The sequence below is a fragment of the Podarcis liolepis genome (assembly GCF_965112155.1).
Source record: "Podarcis liolepis genome assembly, chromosome: 5".
Classification (NCBI taxonomy): Eukaryota; Metazoa; Chordata; class Lepidosauria; order Squamata; family Lacertidae; genus Podarcis; species Podarcis liolepis.
In genome coordinates this window covers 17,487,569-17,511,159 of record NC_139556.1, presented here as the reverse complement: position 1 = coordinate 17,511,159, position 23,591 = coordinate 17,487,569, and the positions used below count along the sequence as shown (strand labels likewise).

At 41.4% G+C, this 23,591-nt stretch overlaps 1 protein-coding gene across 5 annotated transcripts in view; it reads left to right on the top strand.

The window, feature by feature from the left end:
* Window positions 1-23,591, top strand: part of NDST2 (N-deacetylase and N-sulfotransferase 2) — a 102,973-nt gene that overhangs the window by 31,777 nt on the left and 47,605 nt on the right. For all 5 annotated transcript variants that reach the window (XM_083502506.1, XM_083502504.1, XM_083502503.1 and 2 more), the window contains one exon: window positions 16,065-16,256. The gene's annotated coding sequence lies outside the window, so the exon portion shown is untranslated. The remainder of the gene's footprint in view (window positions 1-16,064; window positions 16,257-23,591) is intronic.

Here is a 23,591-nt window from a genome sequence, read left to right as displayed (position 1 = left end):
CATTGCACAACAGGACTCCCCCCTCTTTTCCCTCCGACACACCAAACTCTGTTATGGGTTCTTCCCCCAACCATCCAGAACAGTGCTGGAGGAGAGAGAGAGAGAAGGTCCCCTGTTGCACTAGCAGTAATTATTCCACTCGTGCAATTCCTTAGTTGAATACCAACCACAAAGTTTTCCATAAGACTTTCATAATGAGAAGAGCTGCCAGATGGAAATATTAAGGGTTTGCACTACCAAATCCTGGGCATTTCAAGCATGCAGCTTCTCTCTTAGTGGAACGGATCTCACATCTTCAAATCAATACTGTAAACTGTACCAAACTCAGGAAGGGACATTCTCTCTCCTTCCGCCACACTGTTTTTGTACCATTTTAGCTGTTGCATTATTTCTGTAAGCGTGAACTTTCAGAGTACTTGGCAGTGTCAAAGCTTTGTAAGTGTTTCACACATGTTCTTGACATGAAAATAGGATCTGGATACTACTATTTCTAAAGGGACGCGGGTGGCGCTGTGGGTAAAACCTCAGTGCCTAGGACTTGCTGATCGTAAGGTCAGCGGTTCAAATCCCTGCGGCGGGGTGAGCTCCTGTCGTTCGGTCCCAGCTCCTGCCCACCTAGCAGTTCAAAAGCACCCCTAAGTGCAAGTAGATAAATAGGTAGTGCTTTATAGCGGGAAGGTAAATGGCGTTTCCGTGTGCAGCACTGGTGCTGGCTCGCCAGTTGCAGCTTCGTCACGCTGGCCACGTGACCCGGAAGTGTCTTCGGACGGCGCCGGCTCCCAGCCTCTTAAGCAAGATGAGCGCGCAACCCTAGTGTCGGTCACGACTGGCCCGTACGGGCAGGGGTACCTTTACCTTTACCTTACTACTATTTCTAAAATATGAATACCGTACACTTTCCCCCCCTTTTTTTCTTTTGCAAAAAGTGTGGCGGTGTAGGAATGGAGGATAAGTGAACTTGCTTGGGATTCAAGGGTGCACTGAAGGCAGAAAGTATTCTGTCAGCATACCTAGATACTGTACTGTGTAGTCTAGATAGGAAAACCTATATCTTGAAAGTTACAAATCTCTGTAGCATCCTTTTTAATAGCTACTACTCTGCATATAGAAGGTACGCGGGTGGCGCTGTGGGTTAAACCACAGAGCCTAGGACTTGCCGATCAGAAGGTCGCGGTTCGAATCCCCGCGACGGGGTGAGCACCCATTGCTCGGTCCCTGCCCCAGCCAAGCTAGCAGTTCGAAAGCACGTCAAAGTGCAAGTAGATAAATAGGTACCGCTCCGGCGGGAATGTAAACCTTTCCGTGCATTGCTCTGGTTCACCAGAAGTGGCTTAGTCATGCTGGCCACATGACCCGGGAGCTGTACGCCAGCTCCCTCGGCCAATAAAGCGAGATGAGCGCCGCAACCCCAGAGTCGGTCACGACTGGACCTAATGGTCGGGGTCCCTTTACCTTTTTACTCTGCATATAGTTTTAGATGTATATTCAGAAGTTCTGCTGCTTATATGTCAAAAGAACTTTACTTTGCGGGCAAACTTTTATTATTTCCCCATATATCTTTGAAAATACATGCTTTGCAATTTAAGACTAACATTTAATATCTTCCAATCATACACTTGTTGAACCCTTTTGTATTTTTGTTACGTTTTTAAAATAAAATATATGAATTGTTTTCTTTAAATAAAACACTGAGTAGTTGGCTGTAAAGTACTTGAATGTGACGATTGTATACTAGAAGTGTCTAATTCAGCATAAGATTCTAGCCATGCAACCTGTATTTTTTCACAACAACAATTCATTTAATACCTTTACCAAACATTTCCATTGTTGTTAATCATAAGCTGTTCATTCTTGCATCTCAAGAGTCATTGATGGGAATCTACCTTTCGTTCTCTGGAAACATTGGACTGAATTACATGGATATAATTAAAACACAAGATGGAGAATATGAGAACTGAAAATGAAGCTGTTTCTGAATTCGAATAAGTGTGGGTGTTTGGCTTGTTTTCCCGTTAATACTAAGTGTTCTGCACATGTTTAAGAGCTGCTTTAGCTGAGTTTAGCAGCATGGCAGTGCCTCAGAAGCAGAGGTGCCAGCAGGATTTTCTAGACCTAGTTCATTGTGTATGAATTGGGCCCTCTAACCCATTCACAAAAGAGGACACACATGTGCATATTCATTGTGTCCAATGCAGATCTGTCTCTTCTTTTGAGGGTAAGTGGATGGTTGACAGGCAGAATGCCTCCTGTAATTTTATTCCCATTCTGAAAAAAAAGGCATATAACTGTCGTGGTTACCACAAAGTACCATTTCACAGAAGAAAAACTGGTGATGCTCAGAGACTCTCTAAAACAGTGTGCAAAACATCTACAACCTTTTCTAAAGTACAGGGGGTAAGCAGGCAACGCCTCCCCCAAAATAAGCAAAACACTCCCAACAAATAACATTTCAAACGAACAAAGAACACAACCCTAAACACAACCAATCAGTTTAGTAGTCTATTTTTGCATTAAGCAGTATATAACTTAATAAATCATCATAATCACGGTGACTACTACTACCACCAAACAAAAAGGCAAGTGATGCATTCTGGGGGAAAGGAAGTAAGAATTCTGTGTGCCCAGTGCCACCCATGGCAGAAAAAAAGCTTTTAAAAATGTTGATTTTAAAAATAAAAATATTTGGAGATGCAGGATCCTTGGTTGGCATCAAGGAGGTTATCTGAGGGCACAACCCTGAATATGACTTTATTTGTGTATTGTGTTCTCAGTTATATAAACTACTTACTTCCCTCAACATTCATTTTAAATGCGGAAGAGCTCACATTGTCTTCAAATAAATGATGCTTGGACACATTTTATTTCCTTATTTGTTTTTAGTTCTCCCTTCACTTTGTAGCCCCAGGGCAGGTTACATACAGCTCAATACAATTAAATCATGTAAGACATTTCACCTCCAATGGCTTGTGCAGAAGGAGAATGGGGTGATTGGTTTGTTTTTGTTCTTGTTTTTATTATGGATTTTCTTTGTTTTTTATCTTGTATTTTTATGCTGTGAATTGCATAAATAATAAATAAAAGGGTATTCAGATATTGGGGCCTAAGTTATTTAGGGATTTATTTGTCAATGCAGGCACTTCGATTTGGGCTTGGAAGCACATTGGCAACCACTGCAAGTCTTAAAGAACTGCTGCAATATGTGTCAGGCCAGTAGAATCCACTCACAATCCACAGAGCCACTCCAAGCGGAAACCATGTCCCTTGGTGTCGAAGCTGACAAGGCCAAGGAGAATCAATAGAGTAGCACTCATCCATCCTTATTTCAGCAACGACCACCAAGCCAGATGACTAGTGCCAATTTGGTGCTGGGTATCTGGGCCTGAAATTGGATTGAAGAGGGACCCAGATAATTGCTTCTTCCAAGCCTGTCTACAGTTGAACTGCTGCCATCTTTTCGAGAGCTTCTTGCCTAAGAAGAGAATATTAGCAGCTGGGCAATCCCTTAACATTTCCAGGTCCTCCCTATAATTTCAAATAATACTAGAACCTAGGTTTGCTAAGGCAGGAGTGGGGACATTGTACGATGTCAGGTGATTCTGAAGAAGCAGGACTCATATCTCCTCTGTTAACCACTGGTGACATAAAAGCTATTTTTGAGAGCATATTTGAAGGAGGACTGCATCAAAAGGCAAAGGAAAGGGGTCAAGGTTAGATGAAAGTTTTAAGGAAATGTTAGATCAGAGGCAGAGATATACCATATAGCTGTGTCTTCTAGCCCTTGCATTGGAGGCTGTTTTATGATACGTGAAAGTATAATAATTGTCTGTCAGTTCTCTTTCCAGTGTTCGTGTGTCAGTTTAGCTTAGTGCTTTGATTTGGTTTGGCCTATGTTACGAGGCCATAGCCTGCCGCCTTTTACTTTTGATGTCGCAAGCTACAGTGTGTGTAATTGTGTTGAACTTAATTTCGCTGAATTTTAATTCTGTGTAATTCATTTGAAGTCAGAGAATGCTGTATCTCCTCTGCCTTGGCGCTGCTCAGCCTGCCATTGCCTAGATTTGCAGCACTGCATCAAAACAAATAGGAAGTGTAACAAAATGCAGGATTAATCCCTTTAAAGTAAACACCTCATTCTTCTAAGTCAGCGTTTGATGTCAATTTATCACAAAAGCCTGGAAGCATCAGCCTAGTGTGGGAGGGAGTCATATTTGGGTGCCACATAAAATCTGCCTCTGTTTAATGCGATGCAGTTGGGAAGACTGTATTTCAGAGGCCAGCTGCAGGGTATTTAAAGTTTCTTACTGTGAAATCCTGTTCTCTAGTCTTGTTCCAAAAAACTGGTGCTTGACTTATTCCTTCTAAAATCTGGTTGTTCTGTGCTGGCTTTTGATTTATAAATATATTTTATAGGCTTAGGGCATAAACAGGAAGAATGGGAGATGTTAAAGTAATGCAAATGGGAATTTTCTTGCTTTCCAACCAGTAATCTTCCACTATCCACGATTAGAAATGTGTGGGGTAGTGCTTTTGGATCACACCTCTGCTTCGTGATTGTCAAATTTGTATATGAAATGCTGCAATACTTTGTAATTCTGATGGGACTTAGGGTTTTTAAAAATAATATGTTAGAGAAATCTGTGCCTGAGATCCATATACTTGCTGTTCACAAAGTATTAACCCTTTTCATGAAGGGTTATTCTCAAGTACCTGGTACAGTTTGGGCTTAATCACCCTTCAGCTTTTGAAAACAAATATACAAGTATCTATCAGTCATGCCTACCCGCATGTATGTGTTTATAATTTCATATTATGCTCATCTGATTAAGATCACAACCATCTCTATCCCTACTTTTTAGAAAGTGGGGGTAAAATGAACATCGCAGGATTTTGACTTCTGGTGAGAATAGCTGCATTCAAATTTTGGAATTTCTGTATCTGTAATGAAGCAGGGAATTTCGGCATACTATTATTTTGTGTGGCAATAGTTCATTACCTTGCTCACACCTACCTCTGTTTCCATGTTTGTTATAGTGCTTACGTGTTTTTTATACTGCGGACGTTAAAATTGTAGTAAAGAGTGGTTCTCATCAGCTATGAGCCCATGAAAAAGAATATAGTGGTACCTTGGTTTAAGAACAGCACTATTTACGAACTATTAGGTTTATTAACTTCCACAAAACTGGAAATAGTGTCCCGGTTTGCAAACTTTACCTCAGTTTAAGAACGGAAGCCAAACAGTAGGAAGGGCACCGGCAGTGGGGGGCCTCATTAGATAAAGTGTGCCTTGGTTTCAGAACGGTTTTGGTTTAAGAACGGACCTAGGAACAGATTAAGTTCGTAAACCGAGGTACCACTGTGTTGTACAGAGAAAGTGACTTGGATCCTAAGAGGTTAAATTAAGGAACTTCCTAGAGGAAAACCTTTCCATCCCATCCTCCCCTTGTAGCTACCTGCACTGAAAAGCCTCTCTGGAGTTTCAGTATCTTGAAAATTGCAGAATGGAGCAAGGAGGAATTGCCCAAATTTGGGCAAGCATCTGCCCAGTTTGGGGCAATTCTCCAGCAGAATTAAATTCCTCTGTGATAAATGAGCCTTACTCCTAGCCAAGTGTGCTCACAGTTGCAGACTAACATATAAAGCTTCCTTATGGGGAGTTATGCCAGAGAAATCCAAGTGCTAGAAATGAGATTTGTTCTGGGCCTGACACATTTTAGGGGGAAATCCTTCTGAGGTCTGTTGTAGTGTCTCAAGTGCAAGGGACACCAGTGACTCATAATATTGCACTGTGATTGGATTGTAGGGTGGCTGCCAGACCCAACCACAGTTTGTAAACACTTATGTGTGAAACCTCAAAAGACATACAGATTAGAGCCGCTAGAGACAAGTCCAGCTTATATTGTCTTTTGTTAACATAATGAATATGATCAATTTGAAGGCAAGTAGGTTAATAGAGGAGGTGAAAGTCTTCTTGGTAGCTTTTGTGTTAGAACAGTGGTTCCCAAACCTTTCTCCCTACAGACAACTTGAAAATTGCTGTGGGTCTTGGCAGATCATTTCCTAAGTTTTCTTCCTGGTGTAGAAATGGTAATATGCTGTGCTAGATGCTACCTTGTTTTGGTTGTATTTCTTATATTGCATTTTACTGTATCACTATTTGAATTCAGATTATAATACACACCCCAAACCACCTGAATGGAGCTTCTGGAACATTGGTGGTCTGTGGAACTCCTATGTGAAAATTTACTCAAGGCCTATTTTCCAGTCATGGTTTGCCTATGCTGGAAAATGAAATTGCCAATTCATTAACTGCTAGGAATATCAATTAACACAGGCATCCCCAACCTTTGGCCCTCCAGATGTTTTGAACTACGATTCCCATCATCCCTGACCACTGGTCCTGTTAGCTAGGGATCATGGGAGTTGTAGGCCAAAACATCTGGAGGGCTGCAGGTTGGGGATGCCTGAATTAACATTTTTAGCCGCAGAAAGTGTTTTTTTTAATCTTTATGTGACTCAACTGCTGTTAAGTAATCAAGAATCCCACTGTGGTGACATCATTCACGCCCGCCGGTGAGTGTGCTGACATCAGACACCTGCGCACCCACAATGTGTGTGGCTCCAGGCACCCATGGCCCCACAGCCAAGCTAGTGGGCCCGTTCAGAATTGTGTCTTTGTTGTCACATGCCTTGTTTCTGGATGGAGATCTTTCTAGCAAGCGGGCCCCACCACAGCAATGATCAAGCTAGATTTTTTAAAAAAGATGTAGCTTTAGAAACGTCTAAGAGTATTGAGCAGGAAGGAACCCGAGATTCTGCAGACAGTTCCATGTAGTTGGATCACATTTCTTAAAACTCATCAGCCAGCCATATCACAGAGCACTTGGGTGCATTTAGGCAAGTGGCTCTGCTGAATCCCTGTGAACTGAAGTGTGATACAAGGAGTTGTCCCTTGACTGCAGATTTAAGCAATCATCACAATTCACATTGTCTGCAGGTAAGGATAACTGAGTGGTCTGCTTTGTTCATTTGCTTGTTGCAATTAGCTTCTGAAAATAACTTTCCACAAATTTCCTCCCTTGAAAATTCACTTTTGTTTCACATTCTCTTGTGTGAATTTGCTCTCATGAACTTTGCTGGTCTTGTGAAAATTACCTGCTCTTACAAGCCGGTGAGTTGAATATAGCTCATGGAAAGTTCTGTTTCTTCAGCACTGCTGTAGGAGCATGTTCATTTTCAAATTCTCAGGAATAAGTTTCTGCTGAATCAGAGGTGTGGTCCTTTTGTAGAACAATGTAATAATGGAATGAGGTGTGTGGATTAGCAGAAAATTTCCTCCTGATAGGAGGAGCTTCTGTGAACCAATTAGTAAAGTTTCTTAGAATTTCCAACATCTACTCCATACCATGCTAATATTTCTTTAAATTGTAATCAGCAGGGGCAGTAAGGCATACACTCCTCCTGTCCATGTGACCCATGTGATTACACACCCTCCATTCAGGTGTGTTTTCCCTCAGTCAGTATTGGACGTGAGATTGGCGGAGAAGAAATTGGCTGGTGGGTGGAAGGTGGCTGCAGCAGTAAAAGCTAAGTGTAGATTTAGGTTAATTTGAGACTTTGGACTTAATGGTATCAAAGTCACCACTCTGTAGACTTTAATGCATATTACTTCAAAGTGTGGTGAGCCAGCCCTGCTGTGTTTTTAGGGTGCTGATTTTGGTGAGTGAGACCTGGACTCCTGCCCTGATAGTGCCACTGTTAAGAGAAGTGGATGAGAGATGGGTTTAGTATCTCCTCACCCATGTGCCCCTTTAGCCCTTTAAACTGTACACACACACACACTTTGAACAGGGAAGAGCTGTGTTTAAAAGGCATAGGCCTGGTGCAATCCTGTGTGGTTAATTTTGAGAGCAAGGTAAATTCACTCTTCCCCATCTAAGGCAGTGTGGTTCTGCTCTGATGAAAATGTGTTTTTTATCTCTGAAAAGTAGCGGGAGAGGAAGAATGGGTGTTAAAAAATGCTCTGTGTTGCAAGACCGCTGTGCAATAAATGAATGGTTCAGTTTCTTGTGGGTGGCGAGATCCACTGCACCGCTGCTTTTGCCTTACTCAGTTTTTACAAAGCTGTTTCAGTGCCTTGACTACATGGTGATGAAGCCTGCTGGCAGTAAGGCAAAGTAGCTAGAATTGTTCTTGTTAATTAAAAAGGCATCCATTTATAGAATCTGATGCTTTTTGGTAGCCAGATAGTATGCTAACATCTGTCAGCATTTTGTTTAAACTTTGAGGATAGTCATTGCCTCATAGCTTTATAGATGGGCAAGTATATAGGTCACTGTTTCAACCTGTGTGGGTCTGTGCAATTTATTCTGGTGCTTTTCAGGCTTTTCTGTATGCAGAACTGCTTGTTAGTTAAACGGTGTGATTTTGATGAAGTACAAAAATGTCTGTGCATCCATTGTTCAAGCTAAAACAAGTATCCATTCAACTTCTTGTACTGAGTACATATTTTGGATTAAAATTAGTCCTGCTCACTGATTGACAATTCCACTTTGATGATTTTGGGCAGAACAGCACCGACTCCCTTATTATGTTCAGACTTAAATGCGTCTTTGTAGGAAATGTTTTCATAGGTGCACATGTTATAGACAGGGCAATTGAACTCTTTCTGATATGAGAGTTAAGAGCTGGTATAGTTGTAATAGTAGAAAAAGTGTTGTCCTGTCCTGCATTGGTAAATCTTCCTTTACAAGTCATTTGCAACACTGATCACACAAAAGTAAGTAAGCAAGTAAGTAAGTAAATGAAAAATGTATTGGCTCTTAAGTTATGTAAATGGCAAGAGTTGGTTCATAGAGCTTGTCATTTCTTAAGTTTTACTTGCTGCCCTCCTTGCTCTTTTTACTCTTCTTGACTGAATGGTTGTTAAAGATAGGGAAGTGGGTACGGAAAAGCAGTGATACGTTGGGGAGTGAACAAATATATTTCTGTGGGTTTAGAAATGTGAGGTCAATGCTAATTTGCTGTGCCAAATTGAAATAATATTTATGTATTGAGCAATGCATTGCTTTTCATTGACAGAAATCCATGCCTTTAATTTCCGTTAAACATACCGTATTTTTCGCTCTATAAGACGCACCAGACCATAAGACGCACCTAGTTTTTGGAGGAGGAAAACAAGAAAAAAAATATTCTGAATCTCAGAAGCCAGAACAACAAGAGGGATTGCTGCGCAGCGAAAGCAGCGATCCCTTTTGCTGTTCTGGCTTCTGGGATAGCTGCGCAGCCTGCATTCACTCCATAAGACGCACACACATTTCCCCTTACTTTTTAGGAGGGAAAAAGTGAATCTTATAGAGCAAAAAATACGGTATTTTTATTTTCCTGTGGTCACTGAATCTTCGCTCTGTCTCTCTGCCACCTATGAGTTTCCATCTTCAAAAAGCAAGGAGTACTTAATAATTAAAGCAGTGATTGGGGATGACTCATCTATTTTCATTCTCCGCCCCCCCCCCCCGGCACAGATGCCCACTCACAACACCTGTTAAGCAGCAGTCTATGCCATTTCTTCACACAATTGTAGCATGATCAACATTAGGGGGAAATGCCATCATTAAAACTAGCTAGCATCTGATTTTGCCACTAACTGGTGAAATTGTGAGGTTACTAGAGAGAAGCAGAGAACAGAGGTTTCACCCATTTCTAAAAGCTGATCACCTTGTAGTCTCCAATTCTGCTGCAAACTCTTCTCATAGTAATCTTCTTTGACTTCTAAAGCACTGTCATTGAAACTATAATTTTAAAATGTGCTCCAGTCTGTACCCAGACAAGGGTTTCACGAGTCCAAAAAGATATTTATTGGCACCACATACAGTGGTGCCCCGCAAGACGAACACCTCGCAAGACGGAAAACTCGCTAGACGAAAGGGTTTTCCGTTTTGGAGGTGCTTCGCAAAACGAATCTCAAATGGGCTTGCATCGCAAGACAAAAATGTCTTGCGAGTTCCTGCGGGTTCCCCCCCCTTTCCCCCCTTTTTCTAAGCCGCTTATCAGCTGATCCGATAAGCTGCTAATCCGCTAATCTGTCAATGGGCTTGCTTCGCAAGACGAAAAAACCGCTAGACGAAGAGAATCACAGAATGGATTCTTTTCGTCTTGCGAGGCACCACTGTACTGTTGTGAAAATTCTAGGCTTTGAATTCTGGATATTCTGAGGAATAGTCACATAACAGTGAGTGTATTCAGGCCATAGCAAAATGGCCAGCAACCGTCAGAGAAGTTGTGTGTCTCAATAAGGGAAGTTTCCTAGAGTCCCTGGAGTCTTCCCTTTGGGTTTCTGAAAATTGAGTCCAGCCTTCCTAATCTTTACATAGTTTCCCCAGAGGACCAAAAACAAAAAACCAACTGTAAAAGAACAGAACAGTTTTTAAACTCAATACAGTGTAGAAAGTATTTGTTTTAGCTCTGTCTTGTGCAACAGGCCCCAGCAGTCATATGTACTCCCTGTGTGATAGAAGACAATCAAAATGAAGTAGAGTTTCTAACATTTGTAGGAAAATACATTTGCTTATCTTGATGTATTTCATCTAAACACTATGACCCCAGGCCTTCAACCTGTGTTGGGTGGGGTTTCACCCTCCCTAAATAAAAACTCAGGTCTGCATCTTTGATTCAGCTCATGTAGCTCGTGCTTTGTGTAGATGCATCTTAAAATCAGTCCGCACGGCACTTTCTTTTCTTTTAGCTTGAGCCTAGACTTCATTTGAACTAGCAACTGAACACCGTTTCAATACTCTTCATGTGAGCTGTCCTCATTTTTTTTAAAAAAAAAGCTTTTTAATGCACAGCAGCCTAAACTTCATTCATTGTTTGTTAGGTGCCATATTTGTTGGACTGTCTTCAAGGGCAGCCCCATATAGAGCGCATTGCAGTAGTCTAAACGTGAGGTTGCCAGAGTGACTGTCCCAGCATGTTGGTGTTCACTCAAGCACATCATGCCCAAGCAAATTGGCTCATGCACATCATGACCACTCGCTCAAGCGCCTTGTCAAAATAGGGAATATTTGCGCCTGGCAAGTTAATGCAATTCTTGAGATTCCAGGAGGTGGTCTCTAGGGTTAATATTATGGCCACCTCCTTCAACCTGCTCAGGATCATCCCCTCTCCTAGGGAAGCAATAATTCCATTCGGGACCCAGCTGATTAGCCCTCTCTCACTAGATTGTTATAAGGTGGAATATGAGTGGTACAAACAGGCTGCACCTTGCACTTTTGCAAGCACCTTCTCCACATCCTTGGGCCATAATGACTGAATTTAATCCACCCGCATATGACTGCATCAAAATTCAAATATCTTTAATACGGTCAATGACCAACAAGCAATTTATAAAATAAAATAAAATTGGCAATATGAGTACTATTGTACTACAGATAACAGTGGAGATATGGCCCAATCACAAAATTGGTACTTATGTTTATGACCAGGTTTCGACTTTTAAGGTTTTGAGAATTCAATTCAAATGTCATTACTATTTATTATCGTTCCTTCGATGTTTACAATTTGAACTCCGTTGCTGTCATCGCTCGTCTTATTCTTGTTGCAATGTAACAGTACTTCACCACAGGCCTGTTGATTTCGGGGTCTTTGTCAGCTAAGAGGTGTCTGATATAGGTGTCATCTGTACTACGAGGTATGACTTCATCTTATTCTGGACAAATTCACCGAGTGTACTGCAGACACAGTGGCGTCCAATTCATTGCAGATGCAAGCTATTTTATCCTCCAAGTGCTTAGCAAATAAATCATAGGTGAGAGTCTGGGGGCCAAATTAGATGTGATTTTTGTCACTCGTTTTTGTTTAACAAATAGCACAGGGAGGTGGGGGGGGTTTGCACTGGGATTGTGGCAGTGGGAGCAGGACTTCAACTGTTTCCCCCTTGTCACTGTCTCGGTCAGCATTGGGAGGCCCTGCACCAATTATTTGCAGTGGGAGCTTTCCTTGGTCTGAAATTCCTTGGCTTGAAAGAACAGCATTAAGAATTGGAAATTTTCCCTTGCATGAAAATTATGCCAAAGAAAGCTCCCCAGTCTTAAAAGCCTTGTGGCTGCAATACTGGTGACCAGAGCCAGTTTCAAGTATTTATTTGTTTGTTTGCTTAGTATTTTTTTACCTGCCCTTCCCCCTGAGGTCCCAGGGTAGGGTAGAATGTTACCAAAACAACAACAGCCACAGTTAAAATTGTGTCCACTTTAAAGATCCTGATATTTACATATAAAACCCTAAAAACGCTGGACACGGTTACCTGGAAAAAATGTCTTCCCCTCCACTTCCCCTCCACTGTCCAGAAAAAATGTCTTCCCCTCCACTGTCCACTTCCCCTTAACTGTCCAGTTAAGAACAACAAATGGAACATGGTTCACTTTGCACATGGCAACACTGTGGAATGCTCTCCCTGCTGGAATATAAGGAGCTCTGTCAGTACTGGCACTTTGCTGGCTCTTGAAGACACAGGTGTTTGGAAAAGCATTTCCCTGATCTCCTGACTTGATCCTCCAGTTTCAATTGGTGTTTTACAGTGGTGCCTCGCAAGAGGAAAAGAATCCGTTCTGTGATTCTCTTCGTCTAGCGGTTTTTTCGTCTTGCGAAGCAAGCCCATTGACGGATTAGCGCTATTAGCGGCTTTTAGCGGCCTATCGGCTTATCAGATCAGCTAATAAGCGGCTTAGCGGCTTAGAAAAAGGGGGGAGGGGGGAAAACCCGCAGGAACTCGCAAGACATTTTCGTCTTGTGAAGCAAGCCCATAGGAGATTCGTTTTGCGAAGCACCTCCAAAACGGAAAACTCTTTCGTCTAGCGAGTTTTCCGTCTTGCGAGGCATTCGTCTTGCGGGGCACCACTGTACCTATTCTAATTGTTACGCTGGTTTAATGGATTTGCTTATTGTAGATTTTAATTGTTGCATTTTAATTTCAGTGTTTTGATGGAGCTGTTTTATTGTAGATTTTAATTGTGTGCAGGCAGGTTCCTGTTTGTGCGGGTGGGGGGGTGTTCCAGGTCATTTCACACATCAACGCATTCTGCCCCTACCCCCAAAAACAACACATGGGTCAGCAGTTGCACATCAACTGGATGAGCGCAAAATAGTTGCCACCTGTATTGCTATATTCCTCTTAGTTGGTTTTATAATTGTGTTTTTTTTAAAGATATTTATTAAAGTTTTTAAAGTATAACAGTGAAAATGAAAAATGAAAAATACAAAAATACAAAATACAACATAAAAACAGTTTAAAAAACAGATAATTTTCCATAACATATCTTCCTTACGCTTATTTCCCCGGACCTCCTCATACCTCCCTTCTTTGTATTCCACTTCAATTTGTTAGTTCAGCAAATCCTTACCATTAAGCTTTTACCCATTTATAAACCTTTTTTTTCGTATCTCCTAAAGCGTTACAGCTGGAAACCACCTAGTTTCTATCCAACATCCTTCTAACATTCATTAATTTTACAATATTTCTTTAAATAGTCTTTACCGGGATTTATTTTTTTTAAATCTAATCTAATCTATCTATTGTTTACTAGTAAAAAAAAGCAAGCTTCTAAGTGGTTTACAATTATAAAACCAATTTAAAGTTGGTTTTATAATTGTAAACCACTTAGAAGCTTGCTTTTTTTTTTTTTTTACTAGTAAACAATAGCTAGATTAGATTAGATTTTTTTTAAAAAAATCCCGGTAGCACATTAGAGACCAACTAAGATTGTTCTGGGTACAAGCCTTCGTGTGCTTGCACACAATTTCTTCTTCAGCATCTGGCTTGTATGAAGGCTTGTACCCAGAACAAACTTAGTTGGTCTCTAATGTGATACCAGGTTTGTTTGTTTTTTAAAAATTTATTTCGACTGTCAGACCAACACGGCTACCTACCTGAAGATAATAGATAGATTAGATTAGATAATATTGGTGCCACGTCACTCCAAATCTCCTGATGACCTCTCCCAGCAGCTTCTGAAAAATAGCTTGGGGTACAAGGTGGAACCCTGTGGGGCACAGCAGGATATGTTTTGCTCAGCTTTGCTCATTTCTGGTTGCAATTTAAGATGTTCATTATTACCTTTTAAAGCCTTAAACAGTTTAGGGGCAAGATAGTTGAAGGGCAGTTTGTTCCAGTTATAATTCTGCCTGTTCCTTACAGTCAGTTTGACAAGCCTCCTTATGTCCCTTGAGTAGCTGAAGTAGAGTTAAATGGCGGTGGGGGGAACATCTTTTCTTTGGATTATGGATCTCCCCGTCATGAAAGATTCATTTTGCTTTTTCTCTTACTATTGCATTTTACTATCAAGTAAAGACCTCTTTGTTTAGGCGAGTTTCGATTTGCCCTTCTGTTAGACTTGTAGTTATATTGCTTTGCTCTGCTGTGTGTCAGTTACTGTGATTCACTATATCTTTTTGAAGGGGATTAGTAAATTTTAATCTGCCTTCAACAGTGTTAAGGTAGAGAGGCAGGGTAAAAATGGGGTAGATAAATAAAAATGTAGCTTAGGAATGGGAATGCAGCAAGAAGATTTTGATTGTTTTATTGGGGAGCCATTTTAAATTTATCATATTAATGGAACCACTTAAGGCACTCTATTGTGTAGCCTTATTTACTCAACAGCAGTGCAATATTTCAGAAGGCTGAGGACAACCTAGCTGGCTGCTAAAGTTCTGTTGATCGTTTTTCCTCTACCATTTAAATATTTATGATGTAATAGAGGAAATGGAAGGATTTCAGACCATACATACATCTGCACATTTTCTCCAGGGAATTGAACCATTAAAAATTTGGGTTCAGTTCCGATTCATCAGCATTTTTTTTAACTCTCCAGTTTTGTTCTGGTTTGGACATTAAAAAGAGCTTTAGTAACCGGTTCAGACATGTTGAACTGTTCATGCAGAGTAATTTCAATCTCTTATTTTCAGTATAGCCCTGAAAAGGGTTAACTTGAGATGCAAGTTTATTTGTAAACTTTTCTGAAGGTTTTCACATAGAGAAATACAACAGGATAGAAAGAGGAAAATAAAACATTAACAATGAGATGGACAGTAAAAGGGAATGGGAGGGGAAATATTTGGTTTTTTTAATGTGCTATTCTTGTGCTATGGAATGTAAGGAACTCTGATTCTTCCCTAGGCCTTGAGCATGTTGTCAACTAAAATTGTACAGTTAGATGGCTACATTGTGATTTTGTGTCTGTTTTGTATTTGATTGCATAAATTTTAACCAATTTCAGATACAGAATGAAGGCATATACAATTCCTGAGCTTCATTCTTCAAAAATGCCAAAGCAATAGTTATTAGCGGATTATACCCAAGAGTTGTATTTTTAGTTGTATCTTACCTCTATTATTAGAGATGCGGGCAGCGCTGTGGTCTAAACCACAGAGCCTAGGGCTTGCCAATCAGAAGGTTGGCGGTTCGAAAGCCCGCGACGGGGTGAGCTCCCGTTGTTCAGTCCCAACTCCTGCCAAGCTAGCGGTTCGAAAGCACATCAAAGTGCAAGTAGATAAATAGGTACCACTCCAGCGGGAAGGTAAACGGCATTTCCGTGCGCTGCTCTGGTTCGCCAGAAGTGGCTTAGTCATGCTGGCCACATGACCCGGAAGCTGTCTGCGGACAAACACTGGCTCCCTTGGCCTATATAGTGAGATGAGCGCCGCAACCCCAGAGTTGTCTGCGACTGGACCTTACAGTCATGGGTACCTTTACCTCTATTATTAATTATTTCTAACTAATTATAGATGTATTACATCTTGATTTTTATGTCTTTGAAATAGTCCAAATTAGTGCCCATCACATTAGGGGGCCCTGCAAAATGGCTGCTTTAGGCAGGAGTAATTCCTAGTGGATGAGGCATTGCAATTGGCTCCATTACATGCAATCTCTTTGAGAAAGTGAAGCGTATGCTATGCCCCTCTGAAGTCTTATCAGGTTACAGCATGCTTTCAGCTCAAAGCTGTATTTTGAAATGATATGTCATAGAATAACAGGGATGAATAACCACAGTCTCCTCTTGTTCTTGGACACTTAGGTTTCCCAATACTAACGGATTAGAAGCAGGCATTCTTAAGACCTCCAGTCTGGTACCTTTGTAGTGGCTGCACTGGCCTGCATGTCTTTCCTATGCAAGATCTCCATCAGACAATACCAACAAGCACCACCAACTTGTTTCTTACATCCAAAGCTACTGTGTGCGAGATGTGCTATTGAACAGCATTTGCAGGTAAGCAACTTTCACTAATATCTATTGATCTGAAAAGACCTAGTCCTGGAAGACAGAGTGTATGGGCCACCCAGCAAACTCTATTACATGTGCTTCTGCTTGATCAAGGTACCTCAACAGCAGTCTTTGTGTGGGCATAAGCTTTCTTGATTTGCTTGGAGTGGGGCTGTTAAAAATCTATAGCAGTTGCCAGGCTCCTTGGATGGTTACTTGAAATTGTTAAAATATGGGAACCTGGGGAAAGGGAGCCATTCAGTCAGAATGAACTTGCCTTGGTTTTGCTTTTATTTAGATTAAGGTGGAGGAAACCTTTTCTAGCTTGAGAAACAATTTAATTGTTCTGTGTTGAACTTTTTCATCTTGAGCCGTAATTATATACCACATCTAAACAATAGGTTGCACATTGGGAACCAGTCAATCTTTTTCCTTCTAGCGAAAACAGCAATAGACCATGTATGGACTCAGGAACCCCAAGCCAGTCTCATCCTCAATTTTCTTTGAGGACTTAGGGGTCACCTACTAGGGCTTCAACCTTAATTGATTAAATGATGTTGTTTCATTAAAATTTTGGATCTGTTTAATTGGGCATTGCCCCAATATCACCCAATCTTTTATTTTAAACCCTGGTGACTCTTCTTTCCTTTGCCTGTCCCTTGCTCTCCAGAAAATGGAAGGTCTTTTTCACGCTTCCATAGACACTTGAGAATCGTGCTCTGAATTCTCCTCTGAGAGTTCCTCCCATTTCTTAGTAGGGGGCATTATTGGAGGAAGCAGCACAGCATGACTTTGCTACACTCATTTTTCACCTCCCTGGTGCTGTTTTATAAAATGAGCATAAAAGAGTTGTTCTCCACTGCTGTTGGGCACCTTTCCCATTGGGAAATGGATTACCCAGAGCCCTCTGCAATGATGCTGGGGCCTTGTGCTAATATCCCTATTTCTGGTGGGAGAGGGAACCCAGCCAAGAAGGCACACTCCACTGCTGCTGGCACAACCTTTTTGTGTTTTTTTAATTGGTTCCTGCTTTGATGCCTGGATGGGCATAAAAAAGGAAAATTTATTCCAAGATGGTCTTTGGGAAGAGCTGAATGTATGCTTGCAATTACGTGTGAAAGATCATATATTGAGTTCCACTGTGCACCTGGGGTTTGGAGGTGGGTAGGTGCGAAATCACAGCCCAGAGAAAGTCATATCTATCTATCTAGCAGAAATATATGCAGCAAACATTTGTCTTGCTAAATATTAAGAGGAACCCCAGTAAAGAGACAGATGTAATAAGAAAATATTATATAATCAGTAAATTAACCAACTAAAATCTGGTAAATAATCAGTTTTAAAGTTTGTTTAATTGGGTTGCAGCCCTATGAAATACTCAGTTTTAATGTGCGTTTAATTGGCTTGCAGTGTGAATAACTACACTTATTTTAATGGAGCCCTGACTTTAACAAGATAAGCAAACAGCTTATTGTGAGTGTTAGAGAGGTGTTAAACCCATTCCTTATCTGTGATTTATTGACTGCACATTGCACACGCATCCCGGTGAGAGTCCAGATCATACCCTCCCTTCCAAACACACACACCACAGGATCAAAATACACATTTTTAAGCTGGGGGGGTGTCAGATAGAAGAAACTGTAACAGTATAAGAAGCAAAACACCCACCACATCTCTGCCCTGCTGCTTCCTTGTTCAAAAATCCTTCAAGCTGCTTTTCTATTGCTGTTTTAAACTGGTATCAGGAGGCACTTTCAGGCTTGTCCATATTGCTATCACTTGCTTGTAAGTGGTTGGTTGATTCAATAACTTTTTGCTATGCAGTCCTGTACAGTAGACAGTCCTGGTCTACTCAAAAATATTTCTTAGTTACTTCAATGGGGATTGTTCTAAAGTAAGTGAGCTTTAATGATGCCCTTTCAGTTCTATGCCTGGAAATAAACCTATAGAAATGCAAGGCATTATTCACTTCCTAACAACTGGTCGACCCTTTTTGCAATGTTGTCGTTAGTGCTAACTTGGCTGAAATAACTTCTCTTTTTCCAAGAAAACATATTCAGGCTGTGATCCTAATCGCTCATGCTAGTGAGTGAGCGCCATTGACTTGCCTCTGAGTTAACATGTATAAAATTACGCTGCAAGTGAGTGTTGAACAAGATCTTTGTTTGGGAGCCATTATCCGCTGTAGTTGGGAGGCAATATAAGACCTGGAGGTCATAGTCAGTATGTTGTGCTTTCTGTGTGTGATTGCCAAACTGAATATACAACAGGGCTTTTGTGACTTTAAAGCCAGCTCTGGTGCTGGTGTTTGCTTAGAAAGTTGGAGAAAGCATTTGTCACGCACCGAAACGTTTCTAGATCTTGAAACTGACTTCTGTGCGCTTTGGAGAGCCAGTGTGTTGTGGTGGCTTCAGTGTGGACTATGACCAGGTTGGGCAAGGTTCAGATTGCTGCTCAGCCATTGGGCTCATTGAATGGCCTTGAACAAGGCACCCTCTCAGCCTAGTCCAGGGGTCTGCAACCTTTAAGACAAAAAGAGCCACTTGGACCCGTTTCCGAATAAAAAAAAAACTGGGAGCCGCAAAACCATTGCATGCGCGCCGCTGCCCTCCGATCTGACAGCGGGCGGGAAGGTGACGTCGGGATGGTGCGTGACTAATGCACGCACTGCCCCCATGCGACGTCACAGCCAGTACAGCACCCGCCACAGTGGGGAGTGTTGGTGCGCACAATGCGCCTCCTCCCCTTGCTAGTATCCGCCCCGGAGCCACGGCAAAGGTGTAAAAGAGCCACATGCGGCTCCAGAACCACGGGTTGCTGACCCCTGGCCTAGTCTCAAAGGAGTTGTGAGGATGGTGGGGGTACACACCATATATGTTGCCCTACATTTGTGGGTGGGAGGAAAATGTTATAGAAGGTGATGGTTATGGCCACATTAATAAATGTATAATTCATTATAATCTAATTAAATTATGGTGGGCCAGCGTCAATGAAGTTAGCAGGTGATGGATATTATTTTAAAATAAATAAGATGTCCAGTTAGTGATTGATTGATTTGCAGAATGTTTTAGCGGAGATTTATTAGTAATGATCACAGTGGCTTCTCAGATTAGGATAATACAAACAAGCTATTGGGAGGGCTTATAAATAGAGCAGTCTTGTATCAAATGCCAAATATGCACGACTGCGTTTTGAATCAGGCTCTTGCAAAGTGGCAGGTTTCCTGATTTATGTACCGTATTTTTTGCACCATAACACTCACTTTTTTCCTCCTAGAAAGTAAGGGGAAATGTCTGTGCGTGTTATGGAGGAAATGCCTACTGGTGGCATGCCTACAGATTTTCCTCCTCTAAAAACTACGTGCGTGTTATGGTCGGGTGCGTGTTATAGAGCGAAAAATACGGCATGTAGTATCTAATATGTAAGGACCATCTGCACCCTTAGAACTTGCCCAAAACCTACAGTCACCCTTGAAAGCCCTTTTCTTTGTCCCACCACTAAGGATGAGCCAATTAGTGAATATTACGGGCAAGGATTTTCAGTGGTGGCCCCTCAGTTGTGAATCTCCTTCCCTGAAGAACTCCACTTAGCTCCTCCCCACTAGTACACAGGAGAAACAAGCCATAATCTGTTCCTTGGTGTTATGTCCAAACCAGGGGTTGTGGTTCGTTTCTCATAAACCACACGACTATAAGTAAACCAAAACTAATTGTGGTTTTCTTGGAGTTAAAAAAGATCACCATACCTAGTTCAACCATCGCGCTGAACAATGGATCATAGCTTGTCCGTTTCCAGTCACAAGAGTGCTTGCTAAACTAAGGCTATAGATTGGAATGCCTCAGTTCTGATTTTTTTTTATTTTTAAGAATAATGTTTTGTGGTATTTGTGAACCTGTTTGCTCCGTTACTAAGATATTTAAGACAAACTGTCACTAGTACATGTTACTTGAGTGTGATGGACAGCGCTCTTATACCACTTCAGAAGACAATGGAATGTGCACCTTGAAGGGAGAGAACATGCTTGACTTCCTGCTTAAGTCTAAAGTTAAAAGGCTTCATGAAGAGCATTAAGTAGTTTCACAGTGCAGATCAAATACTGATTATGATGGAGAAAAAACGTGACTTGGAAATGTTGAAGAAAGTTATTTCTGCTTGATTCATCTGTTTTTAAAGGAGTGGTGAAAAGAAGATAAAAATAACCAGCCAATTCTACATAATCCTCTAGGTTCTTTGTGACTGGCTTGACTTTTGCACCTACTCACGAGCCAAGCTTTCCCACGCGTGCTATAAGCATTCTGTTACTTCCTGGCTTAGATGTGTGTGGAGTTGGGCAAGCAGTTTAAACTTCCCAGGATTCCGGTGTTAGCTTCTAGCCCTTTCAGTTACGGGAGGAAATCTGTGAATGTTACCTGATTACATGTTGACTAGACTCCATGTGGACTACAGGAGGAAAATAAGCAAATTTATTTATTTACTTACTTATTTCATAGAATTTATGTACCACTTGATTGGTGGTGGTTGTTGTTTTTTAAAAAAACTTTCAGAGTGATTAACTAAGGAAAAAACAATACAGTGGTACCTCTAGATACGAACGGGATCCGTTCCGTAGCCCCATTCGCATCTAGAGGTAAACTTACCTAGCGATGGCACGTCTGCGCGCGCACGTGTCGCTGTTCGCCGCTTCTGCGCATGCGCGTGATGTCATTTTGAGCGTCTGCGCATGCGCAAGTGGCGAAACCCGGAAGTAACACGCTCCGTTACTTCCGGGTTGCCGCAGAGCGCAACTCGAACCTGCTCAACTCGAAGCGTATTTAACCCGAGGTATGGCTGTATACATATCTGTCTGCTTTTTATTTAAATGTACACCTAGTTTGGCCCCTACACAATCAGCCCTTGAAGGAAATAGAGGAAAGCACTGCTATCTCACAGAAGATTTTCTCTAATTAGTGTTGGACAAGGCAACACTTCCATTGTTTCTCAAAGCCCTATCTAGTCTGACAAACAGGGATGCAAGAGCTGAGTCATAAGTGATGGCTGTATTCAAGTTAGAGAATGCTTATTTTAGCATGCCAATTCACTGCGGTGTACCAAGTATCAAAATATAGCAAAACCGAGGTCCCTTTCTGTCATAATTTGCTGCACCCAAAGTGTTGTAGCTCCTGTTGTCCCTACTGCAAATGACTACCAGCCACCCAAGTGTTCTTCCCCCCCAAACCTATGGGTAGGATTCTACAAGAGTCGACTCTTAGAATACTTACAAATATCTTCCTCATGAAAATAGATGTAACATTACTCAATTAACTTTGTTTAATCAAGGTCATGGCTTAATATCAATGTCTAGTTACAAAATAATTGAAAAAGATTTTGCCATAGTTTAAATCTTCTGGGTTGTACACCTATTGCTCCTCTGCTATGTATGTGATTATTCTCTCTGCGGAAAGTAGCAGTGAACACAGCTGGTTTTCTGTCACCCTCACCACAGGCTTAACGGAGTGTCTGCTTGACAGATTGTGATTGCATACATGTGCGTCCGAAGGAGGATACAAATACTAGGAGATAATACACCCAGTGGTTCATTTAAGGTGGATGCAGCAACGCTACTTTGGCATGTCCACATAATGTCAGAGGCAGCTTATGATATGCTATCACTAATATGCTACTTAATACGTTATAACACACCCAGTCTAATAATTCTCAAGAGCTTAGAAACAGCACAGAACTTTGTACAAGATTAGAGAAAGGAAAAACTTTAGTGTCATTCCACCTCCCTATGTGATATTGCCACCACTGTTACCATATTGCCAACCTCAAACACAACACATTCTGATGCTTAGCATGAATGCAGATGCAATGTTTCTTTGAGGACTGATTATTATTATGATTATTATTAATCCTTAGGGTTGGGGGAAGGAATCTTTTTAAAAGGTTTAGACCTTTAAAAAATGTTTGTTGTTTCTAATATGTTTATATTATCTGATTGTAAGCTGCTTTGGTGGGTGCAAAATGTAGGGTATCAATTTTTTTTTATAACTATATGCTTAAATCATGTAGACAAGAAGTGTAAAAGGTCTAGGACTAGTTGTCTTTTGCATCTATATATACTTTTCTGTCAGGTGTCAGTTGTAGCCTGTTATCAGGATTAAATATTTAGGAATCCTGTACTTTTCTAAAGGCCGTTTTGTACCATAATGGAATTGGGTTAAAGACTTTGGGCCACACAGAGAGTAATTGCATGTGCAATCAGATACCACAAAGCACCTGTTGCACTCAGGTTTCTGTCAAATCACTGCAAAGTGGAAATTCAGGTCTGATTGATGCTCAAAAGTATGAGGAGGTACAAATCCCACAGATCTGTTTCTTATCAGGTGCTCCACACAGTAAACAAATGCTGACTGATGGCAGAGCTTTTGAACAGATGAGTTTCAGATAATGGAAAGAACCGTGGCTGTTTCTCATCTCCAGTTTGGCAGCTAGATTTATAGAAGCTGAAGAACACCTGAAATTGTTTGCCTCTCTTGTGATAATGACAGTAGAGTCAAAACAGGCCTGTACAGTGGAGGTCCTGGGCAGGTATCTGCCATTAGTATTGAATTTAGCTTGTATGCTCATTTTAGCTTTCTGTTGGTGAGAATTCAGTGGTTCCTGTTTACACTGCTGCTGTTTCTAAGTATGTCTGGGTTATCTCAAAGCTATGGGTTAGTTCTACGCAAGTTTAATCAGCCCAGGCTGCTGATCCTGTGCCTTACCTATGGCAAATCTCAGCTGTTTTTCAGTGGTGAGTGGGGACTCCTTGGAGGTCCTTGGAACAAGCCAGTTTAGTGCCAAACTTCCCTTTTGGTTTGTCACTCACTCATTGTTGAAAATTGTTCTGCTGTAACCGAGTTGAGAGAAACTGACAAGCAAATGCCAGTAACTATGGATTCTTTTTCACATCACAGAAGAAAATCAGTGTTGACACATTTCATCTTCGGAATAAAAGCATTAAACGTTCATTTCCCACACTTCATGAGAACTCTTGCAGTGCCATTCAAAGTCTGACATTTTTGTTGCTTTCTTTGATGTAATTCTACCAAGGCATACAGTGGTACCTCGGGTTACATACGCTTCAGGTTACAGACTCCGCTAACCCAGAAATAGTGCTTCAGGTTAAGAACTTAGCTTCAGGGTGAGAACAGAAATTGTGCTCCGGCGGCGCAGCAGGAGGCCCCATTAGCTAAAGTGGTGCTTCAGGTTAAGAACAGTTTCAGGTTAAGAACGGACCTCCGGAACGAATTAAGTACTTAACCCGAGGTACCACTGTACTATGGAGCCCTCTAGATTTAGATCAGTGGTAGCCTATGT